The sequence below is a fragment of the Glossina fuscipes genome, unplaced genomic scaffold, assembly GCF_014805625.2.
Source record: "Glossina fuscipes isolate IAEA_lab_2018 unplaced genomic scaffold, Yale_Gfus_2 213, whole genome shotgun sequence".
Classification (NCBI taxonomy): Eukaryota; Metazoa; Arthropoda; class Insecta; order Diptera; family Glossinidae; genus Glossina; species Glossina fuscipes.
The window spans coordinates 839,544-854,692 of NW_023998556.1; the positions used below are offsets into that span (position 1 = coordinate 839,544).

The 15,149-nt window shown below is 34.2% G+C and overlaps 1 protein-coding gene across 11 annotated transcripts in view; it reads right to left on the reverse strand.

The window, feature by feature from the left end:
• LOC119642096 (irregular chiasm C-roughest protein) overlaps positions 1–15,149 on the reverse strand; it is a 380,139-nt gene that overhangs the window by 349,391 nt on the left and 15,599 nt on the right. The gene's annotated exons all lie outside the window — the stretch shown is intronic.

Sequence of the window (15,149 nt, forward strand, 5' to 3'; positions counted from 1 at the left end):
TTTCCAGTCACTTACCGGAGACGAGAAAGATGGAAAAAGTTGGCAGATAGGTATCATCTGAAAGGTGGGACTAAATAGGTGTAGTCCATTTGGCGCTGTTACAGTCTGGCGAAACAGTTAATACCAACAACACAAAGTCATTTCGTTCATGGCAATATCTCGCATACAATAAAACTATGAAAAGTGCTAGTCCACGCGGCTTACTTGCCAGACTTGGCGCTTTCCATCTACCATTTATTTACATCGATATGTCATGCACTTGTTGCACTTTCACTTTGAATCTTATGAGGATCTAAAAATATGGATCGATGGACGGTTCTGCACAAACGGAAAAGCTTTTTGATGACGTGCTGTCCACAAATAGCTCAATAGATGAGAAAAACATGTAACTATCGATAACAATTATAGAATCGCATTGAATTGTTTAATTTTGAGTCGTGTAAGGTATGGTTGTCTTTATTAGCGTGCGCTTGCTATATCGCTAATATTGAGAAAAAATCATTTTTGCGAACAGCAGCGAAAGAGAAAGTAATTTTTACGACTGAACACAGGAAGAAGTGTTAAATTCGTCTCCGCTTATCGTAGCAAAATGAAAATGATGAAATTTTCGTCAATTTGTCTATGAAGGACACTATGTTTCACAGATAAGGGAAATTTTTATTTTTAAAATACGCGCATTCCAAATATCAATGTAACCAGATTTGGTATTATGCTCATTAACTTCTGACTGAATGTTCACGGTGTTGAACCAGTTATTAACGGTTTGCAAGTGGCGCAAAGACCCTAGAATTGGAGCTGCCAAGTACGTTGATTTAGCTCATTGCAACTATTCAGATTCAAAAGAATACATACAAAGCATGTAATGCTTACAAACTTGTTAATAGCTTTTATTAATATGAACCGACGTTTAAATACCAATAAGCAGTTCTTCTGTGTCTCCTGTAATTTTCGAAATGCTGAAGGCCTATACCCATTTCTACTAAAGGCAACCAAGTTGACCCATTTCTTTTGTGTATCGCGAAAATAAAATAAGGACGTGCAACAAAGCGTCAAGAAAAACGTGACTCACGTTGATAGCACTAGTTGTACACAAAAAGTCCGCAGTTCTTTTGTTAAAGATGATAGAGAAATAGGTAAAAAGCAGCCACATACGATGACCGCTGATGGATATATTGATAAGATTATTCTTGTACTCGGCTACCATTACAGTTGTCTCGTGCTAAGTACAAAAAACCGAACACTCCGAAGGAAATTTCCAAAAATTAGAAAAGATATTGTTGTTTCTGCACTAACACCACGAATAAATTTCAGTTTTTAGTGAAAATTGTACTAACACAAGGAGAGAACTTACATTGACATTAGAAACTTGACTGTATTTATATCCCATATATAAAAAACTAAAAAGTTTCATGTGATATGTGGGCCTCCCAATCAACCACAAATACGTAGAGACATATTACCTAAAACTAATCTAATCGAGGCACATACTAGTTTGAAAATAAACTTCTTTCAATAGTTTCATCCAAAGGTTAAAAACTTCACCAAAATAAAGCCCTGTATGACGTCTGGTTTGGTTCTGGCACGTGACATGTTTTAAATTAACAATTTTCTTCGACAGCGTTCCAGTTTTTTCTCACTTTTGCCGGTGATTTATGACCTGGCACTATGATGTGTAAAATATATGAATATTTCATCTATTTCTTCAATTTTTCGTCTTTGCGAGTCCCTGATAAGATATAAGCAGCCGTTTACAGGTAATTAGATTCTTCTTAATCATGAATAATTTATTTAATTTCCTGGTGTTGCCAATAGAATGTTAGACTTAACTAGTTCTAAGCGCACGGTGCTTAATACAAACTTGGATTTGACCTGTAGAATTTTATAAATTTTTTCTTGTAATGAAAAGATATCAACTGCAACATGCATTAACGCATGTTTAATGAATAACAATGAAACTGTTATAGTAGGTATCAAGAGTAATAACATCATTATCAACGCCATATTCCTCCTAACCAACTAGCCATACAGGTTATGCCAAATCGCTGTAGTTGAACGTGTTGACCCATACGACCGTTGTTCGCACTATGGAAACGACTGGGATATAAAGGTAAAAGTGTTAATGTGCATGTGTAAAGAGTTTGACGTTGCTTTTCTCGTAATGATTGTTGTTATTGTTGTTTGGTTTTGTTAACAATTATCACATTTTCTTGCGTACAAAGAGTGGTAATCATTGTAAATTTCACCAATAAACAAATACAATTATGCACCAACAACAGCAACACAAGAGCTAAACCAACAAAGGCAGCAATACCTACACACTACCATTTACATATGTACCCACGACTGCTACTTTTTTTCATTTAATACAAGAGAAAACAACATTCGTCTTATTTCCACTGGGAGCTCAATAGACAGTTGTTCATACGTTTTAACAGCAACAACGACAACAAAATGAGTATACAACAATGACGCAACGCACCAGAACAACTGTAATTAAAATGTGTTAAGGGATTTACATATAAAATATGCCCACATGGGTGTGGGCTATATGTGCGCTCTTTTATATCTGACAGATTGGGTTGCAAGCGCTGTTTACGCCTAGAGTATGCGCCATCTTTTTTACTTAATTTAAACGTGGACGCAGCAATTTCGTATGGTTGAGCATGATCGCGTTCACCTAGAGCATGTATATGCCACTTCATCTCATGTAGCCAGATAAACCAATGACTTTTTTCAATGTATACTTATATTATCGTTTGCATGTAGTGATTTTTTTTTAAACTATGGTTAATTTAAGGAAAGCCTTCTTCGATTATAAATTAAATTGTCTTTCGGTTATGTATTCGCGAGCGTGCGTGCGTTTGCGATCGTATATATCGATAGGTGTTCGCTCTTCTCTGTTGTGGTTTGTTTGTTTTCTCTTAATTGCACAGAGAATAAATTTGTACGTCGGCGATAACAATAAGAATATGCATAATTAATTCCAGGGCTTTGCAATTTGCATACGCAATTGCCTATTGTCCTGCTCTGTGTTTGGCTTCAGAGCAGAAACCCTTTTGGCACGCAGCTTATACATTTCTTTTATTTCTTCCCATGTTTCTCATTACTTTGCTTTGTAATTGCATTCTCGAAAGTTTTCTCTGTTCACTACGATACCATGGGACATTAGAAGTCTCACTCATTTTCACTTTACAAATACATAGCGGTTAGGGAAGATCCTTTTAAATATGCAAGATGTTCCCTCGCACAGAATCTCTCATTTCTTTATTGGGACAGTAAAAAAATGTTGAGGTCAACCAATCAGGTATCGTCGTACCTCCAAGTTGAACTCTAGAATTTCCTTTCAATTCTCTAATAAAATTGTTTTCAAAATTCTTAAATCTCTATATTATCTTTTTTGTTTTTATTTTTTGGACTGTACTAAGTATCTGGGGTAGTTCGAAAAGTATGTTCAACTAAGCTTGCACCACCGCATCGTGTCTGCAGGCGCCGCGTAATACGTATCAAAACAATTCCTTCGCATCTGGCAATATTAATATTGCTGCTGGTATTTGTATACGTTGCTCTTATTCAATTTAATTATCGCTTCAAAATCGTCAACGTTATTCTGTTTTTTTATGGAGACAATTAAAGTCGTCTGCAAACGAAGTTATCTTTTTTGTATATTAAATTTGATATTTCGGAGCAATAAGCGCAATGAAATCTTCCAATATAAATTTTGGTATATTTACAAGGGCAAAGACGACGTAAAGATGCCGATTGATGAATCGATATGATTTTTAGGCAGCACCAACCTTCAATCGAAATGCGTTTTAAAACTTCATGACATTGCGTCCCTTATCTTACAAGTTACAATTGTTTTGGCGAAGCCTCATTTGAATACCGTTTGTTGATAAAGCAATGCTTTTTAATGGGAAAAACACCGTTCAAGCAAAGAAATGTCTTCATAATTGTCATTTGGACTCTGCTCGATCGAGACAAATTATACAGGAATGAAGAAGGTTTGCTGATTTTAAATGTCGTCATGCGAACACCAATGATGCGGAATGCTCCGGTCACCAAAATTCTCTATTTGTTTTCGAATTTGTCGAAGATCGAGAAGTGATGTTGCGCAAAATAGCTGATATCTTTACAATGTCAGAAAGTAGTGCATTTACTATTTTCCATGAGCATTCGTTCATAAGAAAGGTCTGACCAAAATGGGTACCGGGTTTACTTTTTATTAAAAACAACAAGTTCATGATTTAGAGTGGTGTTTGGAGCTGTTTAGGTAAGATAATAAAGGGCGAATATAGAGTCATCCAGAACGAAATTGGCGGCCAGCCAACCGCACAGCAGTCTGCAAAACCAGCTAAAACTACCAAAACAGAGCTACAAGTCGAGTAGAAAGGTTATGACGGTTATGATAAAGGATCAGCATTGAATATTACATAGCATTATTAGTGCGTCTGAATGACGAAATTGCAAAAAAACGGTATTAAATGATGGAGAAAAAAGATGCTTTTTCACCAGAACAACGCGTCTTGTCGCAATGCGACCATAACGGAGGCAAAAGTGCACGAATTGAGCTTCGAATTGCTACCACACCCACTCTATTCCCCCCTTGTAGGTCCCAGCAACTATTATCATTTCGCGAATTGCGAGTAATACTCTTGAAGAAGATTAAGTTAATGAATGGAATCGAAATTTGCTTAAAACTTATTTGTTTACTATTGATGTTACGAACTTATTAAGGGCTGTGTTAGAACAACACAGCCAAGGAAAAGTCTTGTTACCTCTTTATAAAGTTAAGACAACTGATTTTTTTCAGACTTTTCCCCCACAGGTGTATTAATGGTAAATTTAAAACATATGTAATATTATATTTGTTTCTTCCTACGATATTTCTCAAAATTTGTATTGACAAGAAACGTGGAATTATAAATTTTGATTTCATAACGCAATATAGGAATATATGAAAAGTCAGATTTGAATTTTAGCTAACAAATTTTTAAATGTTAGTATATTCTGTAGCGCACGGTTTTACATACACATGAACGTGCATAAAAGCAAACATGACTGGACACCCTAGTATTGTTGTAGATTATTTCCAGTTCATAGAGCTTATATTTGGCAAACACAAGTCACTTACTCACTTCAGCACAACTAAATTTTCACTGGGGACGGAGAAGGCCGTGTGGGAGAGGCAAACAATGTGCCCTCTTTTATATTACCAACCAAATATTATTCTTCAGTTAATAATAATGTTAGCATAATTTCCCTTCATGTTCCGTAATTAAATAATACATAATTTTATAGAATTTTTAGCTTGTTTAACCTAGCGGATGTAATAGAGTTTAGACAATGTTTTCCCAAGCTGAAAGAGCGAAAAAATGTGTTCGATAGGTTTGTTTTACAATTACATTCACTTGCAAACCTTTTCAACAGTTTTGGTGAAGAAATCTTCTCGTCGATATCGCTGGGCAATGAGTCGAGTTAGGGGGTTCATTCGCAACAATCGTTGATTGATGAAATCACCATACTCCAGAATATAATTGTCCACCATTTAGGGTCTCCCATCATTTATGATGCAAAATATACATAAAAAGTAAAAAAATTACAGTGAACCACGGCTAATCATTTTAATTCTTTCTTTTTAGTTAGTTAGTGTCACTTGAAATCGCTTTAAAATTTAAAAATCTTAATTGATTTGAAAAACATTAGAAAGCAAGTTATTCATGAAAGTTCTTCTCTTTATTTTCAACTACGATGAAGTATTGGTAAAAATCATTTCCTTTTTCACTTGCCGCATTCTGGCTTTACTTCTATTTTTCTTCATTCCGGCTTTCGTCCACGAATTCATCTGTATATTTCCCTTTTTCCCACAGTTTTGGGGTTTTGTGTTTCCGAACAATCATCATAGGCCCAACGATTTGATGATAAGCTATTAGGAATCACCTCACCTCAGCGTAGGTTTGTGCAGATCATTGGTTTTGCTCTCAGTGCATGTTTCTTTTTGCTTATTCTCTTTTCTTTTTTTTTCGTACATCTTTCTACACTTTTCTATTTCCATACTTCTTTGATAGTGGTTTAAAATTGGCACAGAAGTGAGGTAATTCAACATAGATGTCAACGCAGCTGTTTATACTCAGTAGATCTTCGTCGCTTTATGAATATTTAAGTATAAAATTTAGTTCAGCATAATACATTTTTAAATAAAAGCACTTTTATTGCTATTCTATTCTAGTCTCCAAATTTCGCAAGTCGCAACTTCCTCCCTCCCTATACGCATATATCAGCTAAAAACTAACTCCTAATTATAATGCCGCAGATGGTAGAATAAAAATATAATAATTAAATAAAAGTTGTTTCGCTTATTCGTTGTTTTCAATTGTTTCTAAGTCATGCTCTGTTGATGGTTGAGTTAATGTACTTTATGATGAAACTTTATTCTTGCTCTTGCCATTGTTGTGGAATAAGGTAAGGCAAGGCAACATTATGGAAAACGTAGACCACCTGATAACAAAAAACAAAAAAAAAAAAAAAAAATGTATTTCATACAATTTGTGATGAACTGTAATGAATACTTAAAAAGTTTTCGATGCGTTTTTTATGAACAATCAGTGCAGTGACATTTTGTCAAGGGGTATGAGGGGCACAGTTGAACAGGTCGTGGTCGGGGTTAGACATGCAATTATTATTACTACAATTAATAAAAATTAAATTTACTTAAAGTTAAGGGAAGGTTTTGAGCCGATAGCCTGTGTTGCTAGTGCTCAATGTCTCTTTTTTTAGTCTAAGAATTCAATTCATTAGTCTAAAATTAAAATAATAATAATAATAATACGGGAAGGTTTCATTGGCCAACTTATCTCTTCTTAATTACCTTAATTACCAAATTAACTCGATTTTGATGACAATTGGTATAACGAATAAATGGCAGTTAAGTGAAGTTAACACTCGTCAAATTATGAGCAACGCCTTCATGTATCTGGGCGCTCTTCACATTCTCTTATAACTTAGTCCCCACCTTCGACATTTGACAATATTAAGGTATTTTTCGCAAATAGCCGCTGGTGGCTATCACCAGTTCCCTTCCCGTATAGTTCTTTACGTTATTCAAACCAGTTGTTTAAGTGCCGTCGAAAATAGTGCAATTTTTACTGACACAGTGCACAATGTCTGTTTTCGGAATGATAAAATGTAGGCCAGAACGACGATGTTTTTAACTCTATTCTTCATTTTAACTTTTTTACTGTTTACTTACACGCTCAAGTGGCGTTGGTTTGACTCATCATTACGAACTCCTACAATGTTTTCGCTAAGCAATGAACATTAAACCCTGTCTCTACTTATACTATGGTTCACTACTATTTATGAGAGCTATGTGCAAATGACGAAGATCCAACCTATCATTTTTTCACATTAGTTCATCTCAGTCATTTTAATAATAATGACAATAGCCAAATAGTCAATTAATAATTGTCGTTGTACACAATGCTTAAATAATTTATGTATCTGTGACTAAACAGGCTGCATAAGTATGGAATTAAAAGTATGTATTACGATTGGGGTATTTGTGCCCCAACGAAATGTTGAAAACGCTTTCATTGCTCATATAAGAATAAACCAAGAGATTTTTTTGCTCCAAATGAAAATCAGAGAATGCGAATCGCTTTCTTTTCAGCCATCTTGCAACAGAAACGGCCGTGACAACGTTTCTACCGTACCATAACATTTCTTTTGTGCCTTTAGTGCACGCGTAAAACCAACTGATGCCGTACCAAGCTTTCTCTTGCAAGATTCTTTCTTTTCCCCACAAATTAATTTTAGCAATTTTTAGTTAACTGGAAGTATTAGAAGGCTTTCACACAAGTTGCAGTTTGCGCAGTGAGCTTCGGCCTTGGATTGCTTTCTATGGGCAGTGCGATTCGTCAGTCAAAGGTAAACTACTAACTATTTATAATATTATTTTTCATTGTTGCAGCTATTGTTACTAATATTATTTTTGCCTCTAAGCGAGCATTGTAGAGCGTTACCATTTCCGTGAAGAATAATCTGTTGATCTGTTGGTCTTATGCAGTTTGAGTGCGCACCACTCATTTCCAATCTCATCTTCACCCGTCATACTGCCTCGAAAGTAGTGCTTGGTCAGACATCTTTCGCAACATCATTTACCATTATGTTCACCAGCTACTGCCAGCCATCCTTAAGACAACAATTCCATTTCGGATTTTATGTTGTCTTTTCTGAAATCAAACTCGGCCCCTTGATGTTTTATAGATCAATTTCAAACCGCAGTCAAAAAAATTTGCACTATCCGTGCTATTATAACTAGCATTTGCTGCTGCTATTGTTAATTGTTTTTACTTCCACTACTTGCAGCGATTGGAAAATTGCAGAACGCCTTTCGAGCTTTTTGATGGTATTCAAGTATTTAATGCGCGTATGCATTTGTAATGATTGGCTTTCGTTATGAACAGAAAATATTCCATCAGCATTAATTACACTAACGATTATCAAAACAATGTTTGATTATTAATTAACTAATTGGTTGAATAAATACAAAAGAAATTCGATTATAATGGCAGGATTCAATTCAGTTTTGTGGACACGTTTTTATAACATTAGAATTTAAACATATGAAACTCTCTTTTGACGCTGACAATTAATTTTGAAAATGAAAAGCAGTGACTATTTTCCAACGTTAATTACTAGCAAACAAAAAGCGTAAGAAACATTCTTTTCTCTTTTTTATATTTTTTGGTTTCTTTTTACTCCCTGCAAAAGTAGAAAAGCAAAGCGCAGTAAATGAAAAATTGAAAACTATGTCAATGTCTGTGAACTGGAACTGAAATATGCATGGTATATATATATATATGTGTATGTGTGTGTTTTTGTTTGTGCGTATAATGAGATTGAAGCTTAGAGTTATTTTATGCAAGTATGAATATGTGCCGAGGGTATTAATTAAAATGCATAATACTTGTGGTTTGCGCTTGGTGTTGCTATAAGCAACTATGAAATCGCAAAAATATTAGACATGCAATATCTAAATAAACAGACATGTGGGCACTCAACCACCTCCTTCGCTTAATACCAGTTGTGTTTACTTTGCAGTAGACGTTGGCATAATAATAGCACGTAAATAGCTAACCTCTCCCCGCTCTAAGCTCTAATAAGTTTCAAGTGAAACTACTATGACAGTTAAGCAATAGAAACAATAAGCTAACACAAAGACTTAAGCTTAGCTTGCAACGAATCCTTTCTTCCTCATCAGTTGCGATAAGTAAACAGAAAACTTAATATATTAGATGGCATATAAACAATAGCCGGTGTCGAATATGAATACGAACTGAATGAAATGAATGCGTTAATAAATACCTCCTGAAACTTCACTCTTCTCTTCACATTTTTGACGGCGCTAGACATGCGAAGTAATGAAAGATAAGAACTGCTTACATTTAGCTCTCGGTATGCAGGCTTAAACGCACATTAAAGTAAATTGAAATCGTATCATTAGTGTTTTAGACTCCTCTGTGGTAGTGCTGTTTCTGCAAAAAAAATTGAACCCTAACCATGCTTTTTCCCGATCTTATACCACTTTCCAACAAACACTTGCGTTGAGTACGCTAACTCTTATATGAGCCAGCGCTTGTCGGTACTTCTCAAAACCGATCCTTCAAACATTATCTTGTCAGATATTTGGAAACAGCAAAACGTCTAATTTGTCTTTTTGGTTACAGCTTCATATATTTAATAGCGCCAGTTGCAGGGTGATGAACAAGTATTTTTTGGGTGACAAAATAAATTTTCGCAGTTTTCGAAGAGACGTCGTAACAATGGGGCTGAGTAAAACTGCGTGTATGGAAAGTTCTGTTGTTAAGCCTTACGTAGCAACAGCGATTATTCGACTGGAATGTACATTATATTTTGCTTTCCTATTTTTAAACAGAGTGCTGTGACAAACAAAAGCGCCTTTTCCGTCCAGTGCGGTGGAATGATGCTGTTGAATTGTGAACGACGATAAGCAAAATTAAATTGCGATATCCGAAGCCTAACCAGCCGTGACGCACACACAGAGAACCTTTAATAACAGCAATACAGTCAGATATACCCTCACGTAAAGTATTAGTCCAAAGAAACCGCCGCTATAAAACGCTACGGAAAACAACCGCAGCAACTGGGTTGAAAAATGAAGCCAAAACGCTAGAGGCCATGATATTGTCGTTTTCCAGTGCGATGACTAGAACAAACCACGCTCTCTGCTCTATTCAGCAGATGTTACTGATTTTAATTAACACTGGTTTCAAAAGAAAAGAGTTATTGGTCGTGGCAGCATTGCTTAGTGCGGAAAGACCAATTGTCCTTTTCATGGGATCCGTAATCTGCCTATAATGTACAAGAAGTAATGGAGATGATTTTAAACAAAAAGTCGTGCGATTTTTTCATAATAAACTTTGACCCTCACTAACAAATCGTCCCTAGAGTTTTCGTATTTTTCGTTAATAGTCCACGAATTTTACAAATTGTAATAATATTTACTTTTATCCTGAATAAAACAAGATTCTAAAAAAAAGGTTTTAAGATTTCATAACACATTGCATTTCTTACAATTAATTGAAATATGAAAACCAACATTTACAATATTTACTATAGATAGAATGCTGTTGCATAGCTTTTGACAAAGTTAGTACGCTTGTCCGTTTAAAGTAATTTTTGGAAATGGGAGCTTAAGCATTTTATGAAATCTCTTTTACTTTTTCGTCCGTTAATTGATTTATAGGTACAGGCAATTTGACTACGCTGAAAACACGTTGCCGCCTAATATTAATTAATGCATTTTATTCTTTATGGCAGTAGACAAAAACTAATTCCATTCGCACTACTGCCGCTGTCAAACTGCCATGCATTTGTCAATTTCTTACGTTTTTTCACATTGGAAATAGAACTTCCCAAACTTTTTTATTCTAAATCTTAACCAGAAACTTATTGCATAACTTCAATGTGAGCTAATCAAATCAATTTATTATGTTATACTTGTATTTGATTGGAAATAAAGTCAACCTTAAAAGAAGTTGAATCTCGTTTTTACATTTGAAGTCAAGAGAAGATTACTTTCCTTAACACATTGTATATTCTATTTTTTTTTTTTTTTTGGCCTTGCTGAGAAGTGTACGTTATCTTAAAACGCAAGCCTTCAGATATTGCTACAGTCACTTCGAAAATATTCAATGTGAAGTCAACCATCTAGAGCCTGAATACGAATCGCTGAGAGGCATTGCGTACTCACCAAAGCGCTAAATTTTTTTAAAAGTATATTTTTCCATAGGAAAATGCTTTCATTTTAAAGTTGAAATTTTTCTGCCCCAAAGTCTTCTCACTTGGGTCTGAAAACGCATTTAAATTTGTACGGAAATGTTATCCGCTTAAGAGGAAATTACGTCTCCTGAAGTAGCAAAACGTGAGGATCTACTTGTATTTTATGGCTGACTTCAGATCGAGTTATGTGTTTATCGCTTAAGTAAAAATCGACAACTTTCTATTTTCATCTCATATATTTTATTTTTGGATACACTTTTTTTCTCCTTTCTTTCGTTGTCTTCGTTTTAAAGCACAATTACTTGCTTGCCAAAATTTTGAAACGTCCACATAAATATCCATAAATATCCCAGACCTTAAATATTTTTCGCATAGCAGTCATATTACTGTTAAGAAATTGCCTGCTTTTAGGATGTATTGATAATCCAAGGGTTTTCGGCTTCATATACGTATACACATATAAACATATGTACCCTTTTGTATATGATTAAGGAGTTATATTCTTAGCCTTAGTGCGCAGTTGTCACAAACGTTCATACTTAACTGAAATGTAAATCGTCGAATGACTTTAAAAATTCCGAGTCCGAAGCTTTGGAAAGTTTTAAACCTTTTACTATATAATATATATTGTACTTTTGCTATAACCAGTATAGAGCCCGGCGTATCGATTAATAATAATACGCCTAACGTGCCACCACCACGCTAACTAAATGTTTTGCTGAACGCTATAATTTGGAATCTTTGTCGTCTGCAACGCGCTCTAGTGACTAACTTTAGAATAATATTCTTTCATGTAACGGCATATCTTTGGTCATGTTGGGATATGTTGGGAAGTCATGCTCATTGTATAACAATTGTTGTCTTATTCAACGTGAGCCTATATGTACGAGTACATTTACGCCTGGTTGAGTTAGATAAGAGAGAAATAAGTCAAAAATCAATTAGTGAGGATTAGCGACCTAAAACTCTTAAATTTTATGGCACTTTAGACTGCGTAATAGAACATAAATAAAGGTCTTTTTCTTCAGGCAAAAATTTGAGCTTCAATTTCGTTAAAAAGTGAAATGAATATTATTTTAAAGGATGAAGTAAAGCATACAATGACGCTTTTTTAGCAGACACTAAAACAAAAGGTTACTTTCAAGTATTTGTATATACTTCTGACATGATGTCGAAAATTTTTACTATTATTATTGTGATAGGCGTGGGACGACGAGAGCGATAAAAATAAGTTTTTTCAAAAGTGGTGCTTACTACAACGTTACCTAACACAAAAGCACTATATTTAATTTTTTAATATCGCTATGAAAAGAGTTTTTGTATTTGTTTGATTGTAATGCTAATGCTAATATTTCTTACTTATTTATCCCTTCCAATTGTCAACCCACTAAGTTTGAATTTGAAGTATATCTTTATAACAACATTCCTTACTGTAAAACCTAATTTTTTTTGATTAATTTAATTTAATTGACTTCGTAGATGGTTTTCATCTGGGTTTCACTGAAATATGAAAAAATTTTAAACAATAGGGCCATATTCCACAGAAGTTCTGTTGCTGCGCGAAACTTTTTCCAACCAAAGTTGACGTTCATGCATGGCACTAGCAAAGCTATAAAATATATATTTTTTTAAGCTTCTGTTCTTCCACTTTGTTTGTAGGTATTAAAAAGCATTTTCAGGGATCTCGACAAATGAACAAACAGTCAGGAAATGCTTTTCAACACATTATTTGTAAACAAGTTTCAAAAACGGATCCAGAATTTGATGCTCACGTAATGGGGTTACTCCTTAAGGATGATTAGCAAAAATTAAATTTCACACCTTGCGAAAGACTTAACAAATAACATACTCTAGCCTTAGAAGAACAATCTGTTAAGCTACTTACTAAATTTCAGTGCCATCGAATCAAGTTGTCCTTTGCATTAATATGGCCAGCAAAGAGTTCGAGATGTTATTTTCACAAATTGTACCATTCGATCAGTTCCGATGTAAAATCCAGAAGCTTAAATCTGCCAATACGTGTAAGTATAATGTAGGTATATTTGTCTTTATAAGAGATGACTCATTCGACGAATTTCGACGATTCGCTTTCATAAATTCTGAGAGAGAGAGAGTGTGAATTATTCAAACTTGATAACTTGAGTGTGAATTATTCAAGCTTACTGACGACGAATCGCATTTTTCCTCTTGAAAACAAGGATTATAATTAAAACTAAAAAGTATATGAAGGCCAAACAGAACAAAATTATTTTTTCTGTAGGGCTTATTTTAAGTGATACGCACGTGAATAAACTTCCATTGGTAATAAATTGTTGCTCTTAAATCTAAATGCAACGGACAATCTATCAATAAAATTTTAATAATGATTTAAATACCTATCAATAACTTCTCGACTGTATTGACCTTGTAAAAATGAATAGAATGGTATCCAATTATGCCATGATCATGCCTTTTTAAAATCTGATAACACTCGTTAAAAATTGATTTGTACACAGATCTTAAAGTGTAAACAGTATCCATGCCACTAAAAAGCAACTTAGTTTGATTCCTTATGTTGGCTAACCTCAGAGAAATAAAAATAGTTTTCTTGAATGTTTTAGTGGAATAGTCAGTGTAGGATTAGCTCACAAAATATGTGAAATACTTAGAGAAGAACCGCGTTATTGAGATACGATATTGTGAATATGAAGAATTAAATTATTCAAGTGGCGTGTGAAGGTCCATTGAATGCAATTTCGGATGCCGTACTCTCGAGCAATGATCTATTCTCTATGCACTATTTATTGTATTTGTTTATTTTTCTTCCACGAAAATCATACGCAACAACGCAGACTTTAAATTACCCAAAATATCTTTTAGAATAGTTGAGTTATTATTCTGCCCAACAAAAAGCCACTTAACTATATTGATATTTTAAATTTTACACGAAAGATTTTTTGTTTTATGCCTATTAAGTGTTTATTCATCAACGTTCGAATTAATGAGTAACAGCAACAACAACAAAAAGAATAAGAACAACCGTAGTGACAATAATAATAAAAATTAAAGAAATATTTATTTCTCTGCTTGCCATAAAAGTAATAATAATATTTTATAAAATGTATGGATTGTGCGGTATATGAATTGTCTGATTGCTTGTACGCCTGGATGGATAAGAGTTAAAATGTCTGTGTGCTGTTGTATGTGCTTTTGTTTTGATACATTATGTCGAAAACTTAGAATAGCTAATTTATAGAAAAACATGAAGATACATGTACATATATATAAGTATATCTATGTTCATAGTAAAAGTTCGTTAAACCTTTTCAGTTCACTTTTGATGAAAATTTTAATGTAGTTTTCCGTTTCTTTTTTTACCCCGTTTTGCTCCGATATGACGATATGTACGTATATTCAATACACACATATCTGTGCAATTACAATCTATGTACGTTGTTGGTTTTGCCTGATGAGTAGCCAAGCGTAACATAAACCAATGTTTGGCATATGGTGTGATTGCAAGCATGTACGAGCATAAACATAGGGGAATGTAGGAAGAAGACAGTCGGCAGTATATATACAAAGGGGGATATAATGTATTTCTTTGTTACACAAACTCAAAACACTTAAAATAAAGCCAAGTATTGTTTCCACTTAGAATTTGATAAATATACCAGCACAGGCTGGAAATATAGAAGACTTGAACAACAATAACAGGAAATATTTCCACATTCAGAAAGAAAAAGAGAGGTCATATTATGCCGTACTATACTATAAAAAGTACAAAAAATTCGAACCAAACAAGTTGAATGAATTCATTTTCGATAGAGATACAATAGTTGCTCAATGCTGCTTTTGCTTCTGTTGTT